Source organism: Pholis gunnellus (genome assembly GCF_910591455.1).
Source record: "Pholis gunnellus genome assembly, chromosome: 3".
Lineage (NCBI taxonomy): Eukaryota > Metazoa > Chordata > Actinopteri > Perciformes > Pholidae > Pholis > Pholis gunnellus.
The window spans coordinates 20507299-20523685 of NC_136529.1; the positions used below are offsets into that span (position 1 = coordinate 20507299).

The 16387-nt window shown below is 39.7% G+C and overlaps 1 protein-coding gene across 3 annotated transcripts in view; it reads left to right on the forward strand.

The window, feature by feature from the left end:
• slc2a9l2 (solute carrier family 2 member 9, like 2) overlaps window positions 1–16387 on the forward strand; it is a 76189-nt gene that overhangs the window by 38230 nt on the left and 21572 nt on the right. The gene's annotated exons all lie outside the window — the stretch shown is intronic.

Genomic DNA, 16387 nt, shown 5'->3' on the forward strand with positions numbered 1-16387 from the left:
GGAGCGGTAGAAAGTGTAGGAAAATGGAGACGTCTCATGCAGAATGCTAGAGGAAGCACATGTGGTTTTCCTAACCTGAGGGTCCTTTAACAAAGGTGAGAAAAAGACGACATAAAACGTCACACAGTGCCACCAATGCCCCCTACTGCTGTGTAACACCAGCTTTTAATAGTTCAGTCAGTGCTTTTGCTCAGGTGCACTTCTGTGGTATTTGTTGAGGGAAGAGAGATGTTTTCTTGTTTATCTCCACCTCACAGTGATGATTTATGGCCCATTGAAATAAATGATGCCCCTAATTGCTTTGGGATGGTGAATGACTGGGAGGGGAAGAGGAGGAAATGCACATACTGTAAAAGGGATGTTCCCAGCGGTGCTTTGAGCTTTTGAGTGGATAAATGAGGAGCCACAATTCCTCTGAAAGAATTTTACAATGGCCCAGATATGTCAAAGTTTTATGAAACTCAAAGATATTGAAAGATTATCAAAGAGATTGTTTTTGACAGGATGAATTAAAGGGCATAGCTAGTATGTTTGTTTGTTATAGGGCTTAGTTATCAAATCAGACACTGAATATTTCCTACCTAAAATACCTCTTCTGTGAAACACTTGACTGCCCTAATTAGCCCTCTGCCTGCACAGCTGCTCCTTTAGATCTCATATAGATGGAAGTCTGATTTTATACATTTGCCTGATCCAGCATACCCGTCAATAGCATGGTTATTGAACAAAACAAATTGCCTTTTACTCCACCTACCATTGTCCAGGTATTACAATGTACCTGCAATTGTGATAAACTTTGTAGAACAATACCAAAAGAACATAAAGTTAGATTTAAGTATTTTATTTTATAGTGGACATTTAAACAGAGCAGGTGTACTTCGTACATAAGAAATCACAATCAAATATGAATCTTACTGTATATTGTCTTTTTTTGATGCAGTCTTGTGTTCTATAGTTCCGGCTATATACTTTGTGTCGTGGTTTTAGTGGCTTTGTATCCTTCTGGCTTTTATTGTATTTCATTTCACCAAGTCTGTGCACCTAATCCACCCTGCTTCTCTAGAAAAAAAGCGAGGGGTTCATATTATTTGTTTGTCTGTAGGCACTACTGTCATGGGCAGAAGTGCTGTTGTCAAAACTAGCAGAATATTCTCAACACCTTCTTCCCATCAAGAATGGTTCCCCACTGATGATGGCACAACACTGGGGAGGGTGGTAATAGGATATTCCAGTAGTGCCTGTATAAAACTCAAACAAGGCACATCCAATGCAAAAAGAGCACGCCAGTTTAGCACCCTCACAGTAGAGACCACAGACCTCCACTTGTTTGCATGGTTGTGTGGCTGCAAAACAGCCAATTAAAAGAAGGCCTATAACTTCCAGCTGCTAGTGACATGATTGATAATACATTCTTTTTGCAAATTACTTTGCTAGATTTGGATAAATGGTTCTGTTTACAAGATGCTCACATGGATTATTACACTGTACAGATGTATGTGTGTGGGGTTTACAGTAGGAGCGCTGTACAGTCTGGTTTGCTGGTTACTGTTTTGCTCTGAATACAGTGTGATCCACTGTGTATTTATATGTATATCCTTTTGTCCCGTGAAGCTTCACACTGTGATAAATTAGATGTTCGATCAAGGTCTTTATCAGTTTCCCTGATAGCAGTGTTCCAGAAAGGAATGACTAAAGTAGAACGGACATTGCCAATGTTCTTTTTTTCTCTTCTAACACAATTTCGTGCTTGGGTGTACTGGACTGTACTGACGTTTCTAGACGTTTGACTGGCTACTCTGTCACCTACTGAGAGGATTATATGGTAGAGTGAAAATGGTTCAGTGTTTCCCACAGGATCGAGTCAGACTTTGGTGGGAAGGAAAATGTCTACTTTTTAAAATCAAGTGCATCAATCTGGTGCACTTTGAGAGCCAAAGTAAAAGGCCAGATCTATTTTGTGCTCTTGTTAACAAGTTTGTGTTCTAGCAGTGGTGGAGTGTAATTTACATGTAGTACTGTACTTAAGTACATTTTTAAAGTACTTGCTCTTTACTTGAGTTTGTCTAATGTGTATTTATACTTCTGCTCTACTACATCTCAGAGGGAAATAGTGTACTTTTTACTTAACTATATTTATTTGACAATATTTGTTACTAGCTACTTTGTAGATTCAGATTCTTAATATGAAATATATATTGACTAATAAACTATAATGTATTATTAAGTAGTATATAATTATTAAGCATATAAAGGAGTTAAAAATGATCTCCACCTTTACCAGCTGCAACATTAGTGATGAACACATGAATGCATCAACATTTATAAATAATGTAGCTTATTTATTATGAAATGGGCCCGTCTGCAGAGTACTTTTACTTTTGGTACTTTTAAATATATTTGATGTTAATATATTTGTAATTTTACTTAAGGTTACTGTGAGGAACTTTCAACTGGTTATGAAACAGTCTCAAATTCATACCGATGCCGCTATATTACAAGTAAACGAGACCAACAGCAAGAAAATAAGAAAATAATTTCTATATCGTTATTCTTAATGATGGATTCTGTGTGAAATCAGATGAAATCATGCAAGTTCACCAGAAACGTCCTCAGCTCAGACACTAGAAGGGCCTCCAGCAGAGACCAGCATGCCTCAGACAGATACGGCTTCAATGGCCGACTTTGATCTGCAGTCAGAGCAGCAGCGGGAGGAGGAGAGTTCTGGTCTCGGCAGCAGTGTCTCCTCCTCAGGCTAGGAGCAGAGCTTCACCTTGCTGCTCCGCCGGTCCCTGCTGGGAACCAACACCGACACTCTTAGGGCATGGAGGCACGGGAGAACCAGAACCAGGACTGCACGTAGCAGACTGTCAGACATGCTGCAGTAAAATAAGAGGCACTCTGATGCTTGGAAATACTGTTTTTGTCCACAAAAATCAACACAAAATGAAGGCTCCTCGTGATAGATTTAAGTACAATTTTAAATGCAGGACTTTTACTTGTAACGAATATTTATATACTGTGGTATCACGTATACTTAAGTAAACAATCTGAGAACTTCTTCCACCACTGTGGTCTAGTAAACAGTTCAATCATAAACACATTTGCTTTGAAGATATGAATGCTGTGACGCGGTGTAGCAACTCATAATGTGATAACTGTGAATAATGTAATAATGGGCACATATTGAAAGAAAACTATGAGCACATAACATAACAGTTTTGTGCAAAGTGTAATAAGTCATTCATGAGAAAGTTATTACATGATAAACTAATACATGGTTGAATAACCTAACAAATTCAGTGCATAGTGTAAAAATAAAAAAGAGTACTCTCCTTGTTGTTTTAAAGCATAGAAACCTTTCTAATTATTCACAACACAAGTGAAGTCCTTTGATTTAAAGCAACTAGATTTTGTTTGGTCGAGAGGGCATTTTCATCAATCAGTTGCAAATTGATGAAGCCTCTTGAATGTGTGATACATTTCAGCAATGCAAGATATTTAGTGACCTGGATAAATGAGAATGTTATGGACATGATTGTGAATGTAATGCACTGGTTGATTGTGAGCATGTAAAACAATGGTTCCATATGTAATGTGACCAAGTTACTTTACTGAGTTACTTGAGTCTTTTTGGCAGGAATGCTTCCTCAGAAGTATGTTTTTCTGGATTGATGGATTGATGGATACGTGCACTTGCCTGATTTTATGTGTACGGGTTTTGAGACTTAACTAAACGGCATATCAAAGTAACTAGAAAAATTATGTATGGAACAATTATTTCACATGCTGAGAATCACCCGGTATATTCAGCATCATCTCCGCAGGCAGCGTGGCCCAGCGTAACACATTTTTCCCTCGTGTGGAAGCAAAGTGGCAAACTACTGTATGTGCTGTTTTTTGACATGCACCACACTTTTAATTGGCATGGACAGTTGCTGGAGCGCCAGGTGAGAAATGTTTAGCAAATCTCTCAAAGGTAGACAGATAGTTTGAGTCAGATGATTGACATGTGGAACTGTTCTGAGGCAAATGCATTCTTCTGCCGAGCACCTGAGCTAGTGCTGAGGACGTGGTGCAGATACATATGTCTATTCAAGGTTAATTGCGTCCTTTCACTGCTGGAGGCTCTAACTGGGAGTAAGTGTAGGTTTCTGAAGCGAACCAATTTGTTTGCCTGTCACCAAAAAAAGACAGCTGTGCAAATAGTATGGAGATCAAACTTTTGACATTCAGGCAATAGTTACACTATTGTTGCAGAATAGTTCAATTCCTGTTTTTCAATTTTTCTTAATTTAGTGGAACAAAAATGTGCTTTCCAAAGTTTTAAACAGTTTTCTTTGAAGCTAAGATTTATACTTTTTTTTTTCAAATCATGAAACCATTTAACCATCCAAAATCAAATCAGTTTTTTTTATTTATATTTGAGCTCAGTTCGAAGGTTCTTGGCTTATTTTGGGCTTCTTCCAGCAGGCTGACACTGTCATCTCATTAACTGGAGATTGTGGATTCTTTCTCACTCTCCAGTCGATTGTGTCAGATTGTGCCGCCTTGTCAAACCCGAGAAAACAACTCTACCCAAGCTGTTTCAAAACCTTTATAATTCTGGTGCCTATATATGAAAAACTAACAAGACCAGACACGACTGTTTCAGCATTCTGGACAGGGAATGGGATCACAGTTGGCATTTTGATGAGCGTTGTATACAATCTAACAACTGGAGTTGCCGATGTTGAAATAAAAAAACAAATAGCATGTTGTTACTGTTCCCATGTGGCACAGCAGAGACCGACACTACCCAACGATGCATCGATCCTTTTGTTAGATTGTGACGAGTTGCTTTCCCCCATATGTTTGTGGCTGTGACATACTGTTTATGCCCTTTTAAAACTTTCAGAGCGAGGATGCGATGACAAACACCTGCAGCGTTAACTCCTTTCATATATTCAGTTTTACTTTAATTATTAAGAAACGAAAGTTCTTTTTTTTAGCTTTCTGTGGAGTCATTTTGTTCTAGAGATTTTGAAGATGGGAGCTCTAGTTTTCCTAATGTAATGTTTCTGTGGCATCGGCATTGTGTAAATTCACAATAATTAACATCCCGTGACTGTTTTTCCCATTCATGAGGTGATTGTTTATCATCAGCATAATGTGGAATAGGAACAGCTGCTTCTGAACGTTTGATACATCCAGCGTGAGTTTGAGTTACAATTTTTTACGTGCAAATTTGTCCACAAATTATGATTGTTTCATAAATGAGTTATATTTGATTTATACTGACTGCAGGGTAATTCTGTGGCAGCCATCTCATCGAAGGAAACAATATTCTCGGCTCGTGTCTCACTCAACATTTGGTGCAGCTACATCATACTTTATGGTCCCGCAGCTGTTGGTGACAGCAGTGACTCAGCAGCAGTAGCGGGAGCTGGTTGTACCTCCACAGCGTGAAGTACTTGCATTTAAATCTCAATCCTTGTTCTTCTTTGCATGGCCGAAAAACGGCCCTGTGTTTAATCAGAATCAGAAATCAGAATCAGAACCGTTTATTGCCTAATAACATAACATACAAGGAATTTGACATGACGGGAGGTGCATAACATTTAACAATCAACAACAATCAGTGCAAGTAGAAACATATTAAAATGTACAGAGAGATAGATATAAAAAAAAATAAAGATGAAATATAAAATAAAATAAAGTGAAATATAAAATAAAGTGCACAAACGAACAGATAACAGGACTATAAACAAGTGAGATGTGTATTGTTAAACAGCCAAGGGGGGCTGCATTGATGGGTCGTGTTGTATGAGTTACAGGTGAGTGAATGACATACAAACCAGGAAGGTCAAACAGATTCAAGTGTAAACAAACAATGAAAGAAGATGATCTACAAGAGGAACAATTCACATTTTTGATTTTAACATAAAATTCGTTTTGATATCAGGTTTTTTATCTTTCGCTCTAGAGCCCCTACAGTGTCTGTCACATTCAACCTCCCACCCACTGCAGTGAATTGTGCGATACACAAAGGCATGCAAGCTTCTTTTACAGTGCCCTTGCTTTAAAAAGTAAAAACTAGTCAGAAAATGAATTCCATGGGTTTGTATAAACTTATTTTTAACTAGTTTTGAGGCCATTTTAGTGAATTCATACCAGAAAGTGATATCTAGGCGCAAACATTTTACTTAAAACAGAATACAGTGTCCCAACTTTCTCTCGCTGTCCGATCTGGTCCTTCTGTATCGGGGCTCCCTCCTGGTACAAGCAGTCGGCAAATGTTCTGGGTGCTAGGATGCTGAAGGGGCACAACACTTAGAGAAAGAGGGGAAAAAATCAATGCACTGATAAATGTGCAAAACGTGAAAGCTTAGGTGCTCTTCATGTTGTCAATAGATTGTGTTTTGTTTGCTTCGACCACCTACCAAGCAATTTTACTCACAGCACACACAGTTGATACCTGCATTAATTATTAAAACCTTTGGACGCTTTTGTTTAGTCTGGAAAAGTCAGGACAAAAGAGGAAAAACGAAACAGGCACCCTGCTGTATTCTAACTGTTGAAAAAATGACCTTGCCTTGCCCTCCTCTGAGAGGTCAGCCTCAACAACGTGCACAACGTTCTGCTTCCGAAGCAGATGGTGGCTGAAAAAATAATGTTGGTCAGGAATTTAACAAAAACATTTGCTCACTTCAGTAGCAAACAAATAAGCCCACCTGGTGTTTATCAATCTTATATATGAGACAAAATGCAAATGATATTATTTTGTGCACTCTGGTGAGACGCTGACTGTGGTAATTGTTGTTCCCTGTCAAATGGCACTGAACCCTTCCCAGTCCTTTAGTAAAAAAATAGCTTGGTCCTCGCTGTTAACAGGCAGATCACAAGATACTAATGGTGCACTGGTTTTGTTGTTCCTTTCCTTCTTGAATCCATTTTTCAATCAATATGTTTGACCCATGATTTAAATCACTTAATTGCTTCTGACAGTCAACTGATGTTTGAAGAAGCACTTTAGCTATTCAAGCAAAGTATTCACTGCTGCCTTTCACTCACCAAAGAGGTGAGTGTGTGCCATGGTGAGCATTTTCATTGAGCTCTTACATCTGCTTTAAACAGCAGTTTAGTCTGGGATCTGCAGTATTTTAGCATCTCTTGCACATTACAGGTATCTGTAAACATAATATAATTTAGATTTTTATAATTATGTAGATCTCACATACACATATCTCATATACTGTACAGTACACATACAGTACTGTGTACAAGTGTTGGCATGTGATTAAGTGCCAATTACTTCTACTCAACTACATTTCAGATGGAAATATTGTACTTTTTCATTACATTTGTTTGACAGCTTTCATTACCAATTAAATTACTAAGCACCTTTTAAAAGTTTATTTCATCTACTTACCATTACAACCCCCAGCTAATGCAACACATTGTCTGCTCTGTTTCTCTCCCCACGTCCCTGTGTGCATTGGGTTTCTTCCTGCAGCACATGTCTGGCATTGACGAGTCAGATAAACATTCGCATGAAGTTACATAATAATCCAAAATGAGCCTGACTTCGACTCAAGCACGAAGATTTACGCAAAAAAAAAAAGAAAAGTTCTGTTTGCAGAACTCTACTAAGAATACTACGTCTTCAGAGTAGCACTTAACAGTTTTCCGTGGGGCTTCCTACAATCTCCCTCAGCTAGTAGAACAGTAGCTCCTCTTTTCAGAGTGAGTGACACCGCTGCTTTACACCACTTCGATCCATAACATTTTTAAATCGACATCAAGGACCAGCCATGAGTTGAATCTATTTTTCCAGATCATGGAAATGTTTTATGTTATTGGAGCTTTGAAGGGAAACAAATTAAATCACAGCTGTTTTGTCACAAATATGTGTTGTAGAGTTGTATTGTTAATTCAATTGTAAAAGTATACACCATTCTTAGACTATGAGGTGATAAATATGGGTTGTGGCGTAAACCTAAATATTAACTCTATTTTTGTTTACATTTTGTGCTTGGGCACGCACTTACAAACAGAACAGCAGGATAAATCTATTGATTGTGCAACAAATTAGATTTTACCTTTTGAACACTTGAGTTTTTGCTTTAAATGGATGGACTTGTTTGCAGTCATTGTAGTCACAGCATGGTGGAGCAGACACTATGCTCTCGTCATATAGTTGGATGGTGTATTCACTCAAGTCTCCTGGGAAGAGAAAATACCTTATAGGTGGAAAGAAGATAGAGAGGGGGTTATAAAGTGCTGACAGACAGGCCCTATAGGAGAAGACAGAAGTCCATTGAACAAGATGAATCACCTTTCATGTGGGATTGTGGAAACAACATTGTTGGGCAACCGGACTTGCTGCTGTGAGAGTTAGCAGGTAACGAGAGATACCAGAGGTGAAATGTGAACCCGTCCTGACAAGAGCGGCATCTGTTGCTTTTCAGGAGCCACGAGCAAAATACACAAGGACAGAAGTGATGAGAGGTGACTGAACTCAAGCCAAGGGGAAATGTAACGATGTGTGGCAGCCAGTAGTAGATGAAGATTTAATTGGATGAGAAAAATAAATGAAGCATAAAGTAAAGGCTGATGTACAGACTTCGCGAGAGATAAATGGTCTCTGAACACCTGCATTTATCTGTGGGGCGGTGTATTCTGGTGATGGGTGGCTCCAATCATCTTTAGTATATATCACTTTGGTTAGTGTCTTGTTTTTTTAATCATTTCCTCACTATTTAATATTCCGGTCTTGCCGTACTGTATGCGATTTGAATAATCTGTCATTTAGATTTATGAGTGAAAACATCAAGCCCTTATTTTAATGTGCACTTTGTCACATAGACATTTAGCGTAAAAACATGAATTCTTATCATAAATCCTTCTGCAATTGCCTGTAATTCTCAGTTGTCCCTGTTTGATTGTATCCCACATAACTGAAGCCTCCTGAGGATCAGAGCCCTGATTGTTGTTATTCCTTGCCTAGTTTTCCCCACACATTGCCGTGATTACCAGATCCAATGTCTCCTTTGAGACTTATGTCATATTTCCCCTGTGTACACAGACCCCCTGAGATGTGTTTACTAAAAAGCATGAAACAATGTTTTCCTCACCCGCTTTTTATTACTGTGACGATGATCTTCTGCCAGGAGCATGTCCTCTGAAGGGAAAGATTTATTCTCCTTTGTGTCCTGAAACATTTGCAATGGAAGAGTACACTTGAGACGTTTTGGATTCATCCCTCACTCTCTCCTTAACCAGCCGGGAAGTTTTTCTTTTGTTGGATGGAATAACTTAGGGTTCTGCTCTTATATTGTATCACTTTTACACAACACCTCAGTAAAGGACTGTGATTCCCTTACCATGCTCAACCGTAAACATCTCAAAAGAATACATTTGTATATCGCGCAGCTAAAACCGTACTATTTAAAACACTTTTGCATAAAGAGTCTCAGGCTTGCACAGGCGCGCTACTCGTGTTTGGGAGGTGCTGACTATACGATTGGATAAATAAGACTTGGATTACACTGCAGGAGTTGTCAGAGTTTGTGAACGGACATTTTGATAACGTTTTGCTGTTGTCAAACGCGGCCTCCCTTTACTTCAATTCATTAAGACATTTCTACGTTTTCTTCAGGTGTTCAAGGTAACACTGAGTGAGTAATTTATATTCAAATGGCCATTTTGTGGGTGAAGTAGTCCTTTAACACATTGCATTTCTATAGCTGCTTCTCAATAAAATCCTACAAGACTGATACCTGAAAGTGCGAACATGAACTCGGGAGTGCAACTGAATTCCAAACCACAGAAATTCAGTTACAAGTTGTAAAGGTACTGAGAGTTGAATGGGTATGGGTTTGCATGATGATCTCCTGTTGGGAGTCTGCAGCATGTGTTCACGGCTTGATGCGATTTGAGCGGGCAAAACTGTGCCCATGAAAAAAGTGCAGCATCATCATTCCCACAGTTGCTACTGGCTATCCCTGACCCTATACACTCATTTATAGTGGAGTACGCTTCGGGGGGTGGAACATTTATTCCTTTGTGACTGCAAGCTCCACGTGTGCTCAATTACAGTCCTCTAAACAGTGTCCTTCTGACTTTTCTGTGCCCATCCCCAGGCAACCTTGCTCTTATCATTACTGGATTTCAATCCTGGCATTCCTTCCTACCTCCACAGTTAATTCCACTATCCTCATTGTTGCTGACAGGATCTTGAATGCTGCTTATTTTATCCCACAGCCCAAATAACTGTCAGCAAGTTAAACACCCATCGTGTGATTAATCATTGTGTTTTCTGTCTCCATGGACTGCCATGTGATATTGTTTCTAATCAGTCTAATTCTGTTTTAGTTCAGCTGTTGTTTTTTTTGTTGTGGGCAGAATGTGAGCTCGACTCCCTGCAGTTTTCTGTCACAGATCTCAGAGAAAATAGGGTGGAATGGGTGATCCGCCAGCCATGAAGTTTAAGTGCTGCTATTGATCCTCAGCGAGGGCACTTCCAGTTTTGGGGAAAAAAGGGGCAGGTACATCATGTTAACAAGGGTATTGCTATCATCACGGTGTATATGTTGAATATGAATATACGTAATAATATGTTTATTGTGATTGAAATCTGGAATGTGCTATCCTATCACTCCACAGTGAATCTTGTTGAAGCGCCAGCTCAGTAAGAAGGACGTTTTTTATCTCCAGCCCACTCCCTACTGTTGGCCGTGGCGGTGGACGTTTTAGCGGACTCTTGCATCTTCATAACTAGCTTCAGACGCAGTGCTGTCATTTACAATTTGGCTTTATCCACAATTGTAATCTGTTGTGAGATCGCTCTTCTATGTTTAAAGGTTAATGCTAGCTGCAAACGTATTGTATCCCAGCCTCTCCAATTCTTGTGTCTGTGCTCTGATAAACAACATTTGGCACCCGCACACATGTGCAGACAGTCCTGGCACTTAAGGACATCCAAAGGGGCTGAGTGCACTCATTTTCGATTTAGCTATAAGCTTCACCAATTCGAGTGTACATTTGACCTATCCAGTTTTAGGCCTATTGAATCTATTATTAAGACCCACGGACCTGGCACCTTAGCATGACCTTTCCCAACATAAAGAGCTTATGAAAGCACTCGTCTTTATTATACCTCTTTTATGTGGCTAATAGGTCTCATGCTCCCTGTGCTTATTAATACACGTTTCTAGTACTCATGTTGCAAATGTTCATGTGACTCAGTTGCTTACAACTTCAATTGCTAACTCATCTCATCCTTTGTGTCATTGTGTTTCACTATTAGAGGGAACCTTAAAACTGCATTTTAATCTACAGATCCCTTTAAGGGAAAGTGTGTAAATATAAGTAGTATCTAGTTGTTTGTGGCAGGTTGCAACTGTTGGGACTTCACGATGTGGGTTGACCAAAGACAGAGGCCTACATGGGAAAGCATCCTGTCACTTTACCAGTGGTCTGCACCTTGTCGTAAACCCTCTGTATTTATATGCACATCAAGGCGTCTCAATTGTAGATTTTTCTTCACCAAAGAAAGAATTCTGCGATCATCCACTTTAGATGTCTTCCCTGGTCTTCCAGGCCTTTTGGTGTTGGTTAGCTTGCCAGTGCATTCATTCTTTTTAGGAATGTACCATACTGTTGATTTGGTCAATCCTAATGTTTCTACTATCTGCCTGATAGGTATGTTTAGTTTTTTCAGCATAATAATGGCCTCATTCACTTACACTGACACCTCTTAGGTCTGCATGCTGAGAGTTCCTTGAAACAGCTTCATTTTATCTGCTTAAATGAAACCGTTTGTCAGACAGTTGTCCAATTAGTTTTGAGCCTCTGAAAATATGGGGGACTTGTTTAAAAATGGCTGTAATTCCTAAATGGTTGATGCGATATTTGCGTTATATCCATTGAATTAAAGCTTCATTCACAAGCTTTCATTTCAAATCCATTGGAGCTGTGTAAAGAGGCAAAGTAAGAATAAATTGTGTCACAGACCAAATACTTATGGCCCTGACTGTATGCCCAGATCCTGGACCAATTTGCACCATTTAAGCAGAAACAAACCCTCTAATGTTTTCATGCCATGTACAATAGCATGCATGCCCTAAAGAGGAACTGTCGGAAAGCAGAGCTGAAGTAGAAAGCATGTAAACAGTGCACTTGGTTTTTTAAGAGATTCTATAACAAATTATATTACAGAAGTTAAAAATGCCAGAGCTTGGCATCTTTCAAACCTTATTGAAAAGACCCAACACAACAGGGGCTTTGTTTACCACATCACTCCACCAAGTGTCAGTATGGACTTCTTTTCCTTTGAAATTGTCAACAAAGTCTCTGGCGTGAGAATGCACATTTCCCCTCTTTCACATGACACAACGGTTTATTTTAAACCTAATGCCTTCTTTGAGTCCTTTGACACAATATATATTGACACTCTCGCTGAGGCGATTAATATAATGAAGCCCTCTTTGTGTGCTCTCGACATCCTGCTTTAGAGATTTCTAAAGGGAGTATACAGATCGATCAGTTCCTATATTCTCTCCATAATTAACATGTAACTATGGACTGGTTCTGTCCCTGCTTATTTAACCCTTGAATGGTGTTCGTGTCTGTGGGACCTGTTTTCATTTTTTATCAAAAGAAAAATGATACGATTAATTATTTTTTCAAACTCAGACTCATTGGCCTTGGCTCATTTTTGGTGAAGAACATACAGTATATCAGAACACATTTTCAATGACCACACACTGTACACCCCCCCTACACGTTTACATTACATACAGGATGTTCGGGTCCACTGGACTGAAGATTAAAGATAAAACCGAATAAACATCTGAGATGTTTGATAAAACGTATTTACTGCTGTCATGAAGCTGTTTGTTGTGTCTTCACTTTGTTTTTGTTTTTAAAGTCAAATATTTGACCGACCTCGTCTTAAATCACAGACCTCGTCTTAAATCACAGACCTCGTCTTAAAGGACCTGTCTTAAGAATGCAATTATTCAACCTCTTCTAAAAAACAACTTTTTAGGCCCCAACACCCTCGATACTTTCAGACCAATATCCAACTGCCCTTTCTGTGTAAGGTTCTAGAAAAAGTTTGTGTTGAACAATTGATTGCTGTTTAGGACATTTCAGTCTGGATTTCAGGCACACCACAGTACAGAGACTGCACTCCTTAAAGTGATGAATGGTATGTTGGTTGCAGCCATTCCTATGCAGATGACACTCAATTGTACCTCTCTTTTAACCACAATGATTTGTATCAAATGAACACACTCAACAACTGCATCCTTGACCTCAAATGCTGGATGGCCCCGAACTTCCTGCAGTCAAATATTGATAAGACTGATGTCATTGTTATTGGCCCTGGCACAGTTGATGCTTGTACTTCAAATCCTCTGGACTCTCTGTCCCAAAGTATACAGCCCAAAACTGTAGAAATCTTGGTGTCATCTTTAAGCAGTTTTTTCCCCTCATTTGGGTTATCTCAAATATCAATACCAATGTTATTTTAAATGAAGTTTTTTACAGATATGTGTGTGGCCTGAGGGTATACTTTTGCGCTCAGGGACACCACTGACGGTGTTCAAGCCCACAGGCACATACAACCAAGACACTGACAAACAGCAGTACACTAAGACCGAAACAGCCTACATCACCAAATGCATTGACATCGCATTACCCCTCAGGCTAATCAGAAGCCATGGCTGAAATGAGAGGTTCTTAGGACCAGGAACGCTGCAGCCTTCAGAGCTGGTGACACAGCTGAACTGAGCCAACCTGTCTCGCGGCATCACAAACACCAAACTTCTGTTTGCCAAAAAGACAACTCATCATTTCAGATGATTCAAACCATCACAGACTACAGACCTTGCTTCACAACAGGCCTTTTACAGCAATGTCTCTCTGTGGAACCAACTCAACAACTTCTGTATACATTTTGAAACCCTAAACAACACGCTTGCACAGAGGACACCACCTCCTCTCAACGACTCTTCCCCAGCCAGCATGTAAACACTTAATGATTAATGCCTGCAACGCTGCCGGTCCAGACAACAGACCGATTGTGTGTTTAAAGATCGTGCAGAAGAGCTCAAGGATGTCCTCACGGACATCTTCAAAAGCTCGTTGAGTCCGGCTGCTGTCCCTACTGCTGATATTTCCGGGTGTGTACATCATTGAGGACCTCTCCTGGACAAATAACAGTGCATCACTGGCCCAGAAAGCCCAGCAGCATCTTTAGCCCTGGCACCCATCATGTGCTCCTTCTACCGAGGCATCGTGGAGAGCATTCTGACCGTGCTGCATCACTGTGTGGTTTGGGAGATGCTTTGCCTCCAACTGCTAGTCCCTGCAGCACATAGTGAATGCGACTAGGAAGGTCACTGGTGCCTCACTCCCCTCCCTCCTGGACATTTACAACATCTGCCTAGCCTGCAAAGCCACCTGCATTGCGAGTGACCCCCACCCATCCCTCACACAGCCTCTTCAGTCTCCTGCTATCTGGGAGAAGGCACCATAGCCTCCAGCCTTGTATCACCAGACTTGGTCACAGCTTTATACACCAGGCTGTCAGGATGCTGAACTCTCTCCCCTCTGCCTCCAAAAGGACGGACTGTAACTTACCCACACAGCACCAGCCCAAGAACTTTCCTTATACAAGCACACATGCCACACTCAGCAAGAGCCACTTTGTATAGAACACCACAAAAAGCTGCTTCTAATTATTCATCTTGTGTGTAATGCCACATTACTTGCCCATGTCTTCCTCTCTATTTGCACTATATGTTGTTCTGTACCTCATTATTGTCTATTTGATAATATTTTAAATTGTGTATAATTTAGTTTTTTATCTTAGTATTTTTTAAACCCTTGTGCTTTTGTTTTTAATACTTGGTACATACCAACACCATGGTCTGAGAATAATATTTTTTATCTTCTATCTTTTATCTTCAGCTCTGTTTGAGGATGATTTATAACTCCGTTTACACAGAGTGCTGGTTCAATAGAAGTTGATCTGCAGTAATGACACTATTTATCTGCTAAAATGAAGTGCAGTGAGAGCAGCAACAGCCTGATATGTTGCTGTTAAACCTGGCCTGTCAACACAGTTTCTCAAATGTGATGTGCCCCACTCATATCATTGTTGATTTGTAACAGTTCAGACCATGATTTGCTTATCACACTTTGTCACATCAAAATTGTAAAAGTCGCTATTCTCTCTGGTTCTATTTTGAAAGCTGCAGGTGGTCGGTGCATTGAAATAGCATCCTGTGACATAAATATTCGATTAATTTTTGAGTTACCCTGTCAGTGTATTTGAAGCTTTTAATTTAAGTGCTTAAGATCTACTGTATGCCAAATCTTACATGCTTATATTTGCACGCATACACACACTACGTACACAGGTTTTGTAGTATTTGTACAAGTATTTGTCACCCTGCTCATGCTATTGTATGTGTGACATGTATGTTTCACGTGCTTATGTGGGAGGGCAGTATTCTGCTTGTGTGACATTATTATCCTATTATATAATGCGTCTTTATTTATAGCTTGTGTGTGCTGTTGGATAATATCACTAGCATACATGTGAGCTGTGGAGCAAACACCATCGGTCACTTCAAGGGCAAAGGTGGTGCTCGTAGAAAATCCTTTTAGATTGAGGCAAACAAATATCAAAAAATGTATCAGAAAATAAAAATCTAATTGTTGATATTTCTGTATTTATAATTTAGGGCATTAGAATATATTGTATACTCCATTTCTAATCTTCTCTCAGCTCTGAAAAAGGATTGCTGGTACACTGATAAATGATACAGATGAGCTATTAAAACTCCTGTCAGAATCAATTGCGAGTGAAAAAAGCAGTGGCCTCTGTTGCTGCAGTCTAACCGCTGTCCTGTCATCTGTGGCTCTCTGCCTGAGGCACAACAAATCAACACTCTGGCACTGGTCGAGTTTGGATGACCTCTGTGAAATTGTGATGTCTCAAGAGGTCAAGCTGAAACAGAAGGCAGTGCACAAGCTCTTGTCACAAATCCAACCCCAAAAGCATAATTTCTGTCTGATCAACTTTGTGTTATTATGTCATTTGGGGCATTTTGATTTAGAGCTTCTCTAATTTTGGGCTTTTAAATCTGTCATCACCAATAATTATCTGTTCCCTAATCAATCAATATAAATGATGTCCTTTAAAACTGATCCTTTTTGAAAATCGTATCTGTGATATTGATGTCAGAACTTTGCACCAGCAAAGCACCATTTGTATGTGTGAGTGATCTTAAACTTGCAGGTGTTGTTTTGTATTGTGTGAATGGATGCATGCATTGCCCACCTGCTCTGTGTTGCACATAGGCCTACAGCACTAACAGATTCACGAACAGAT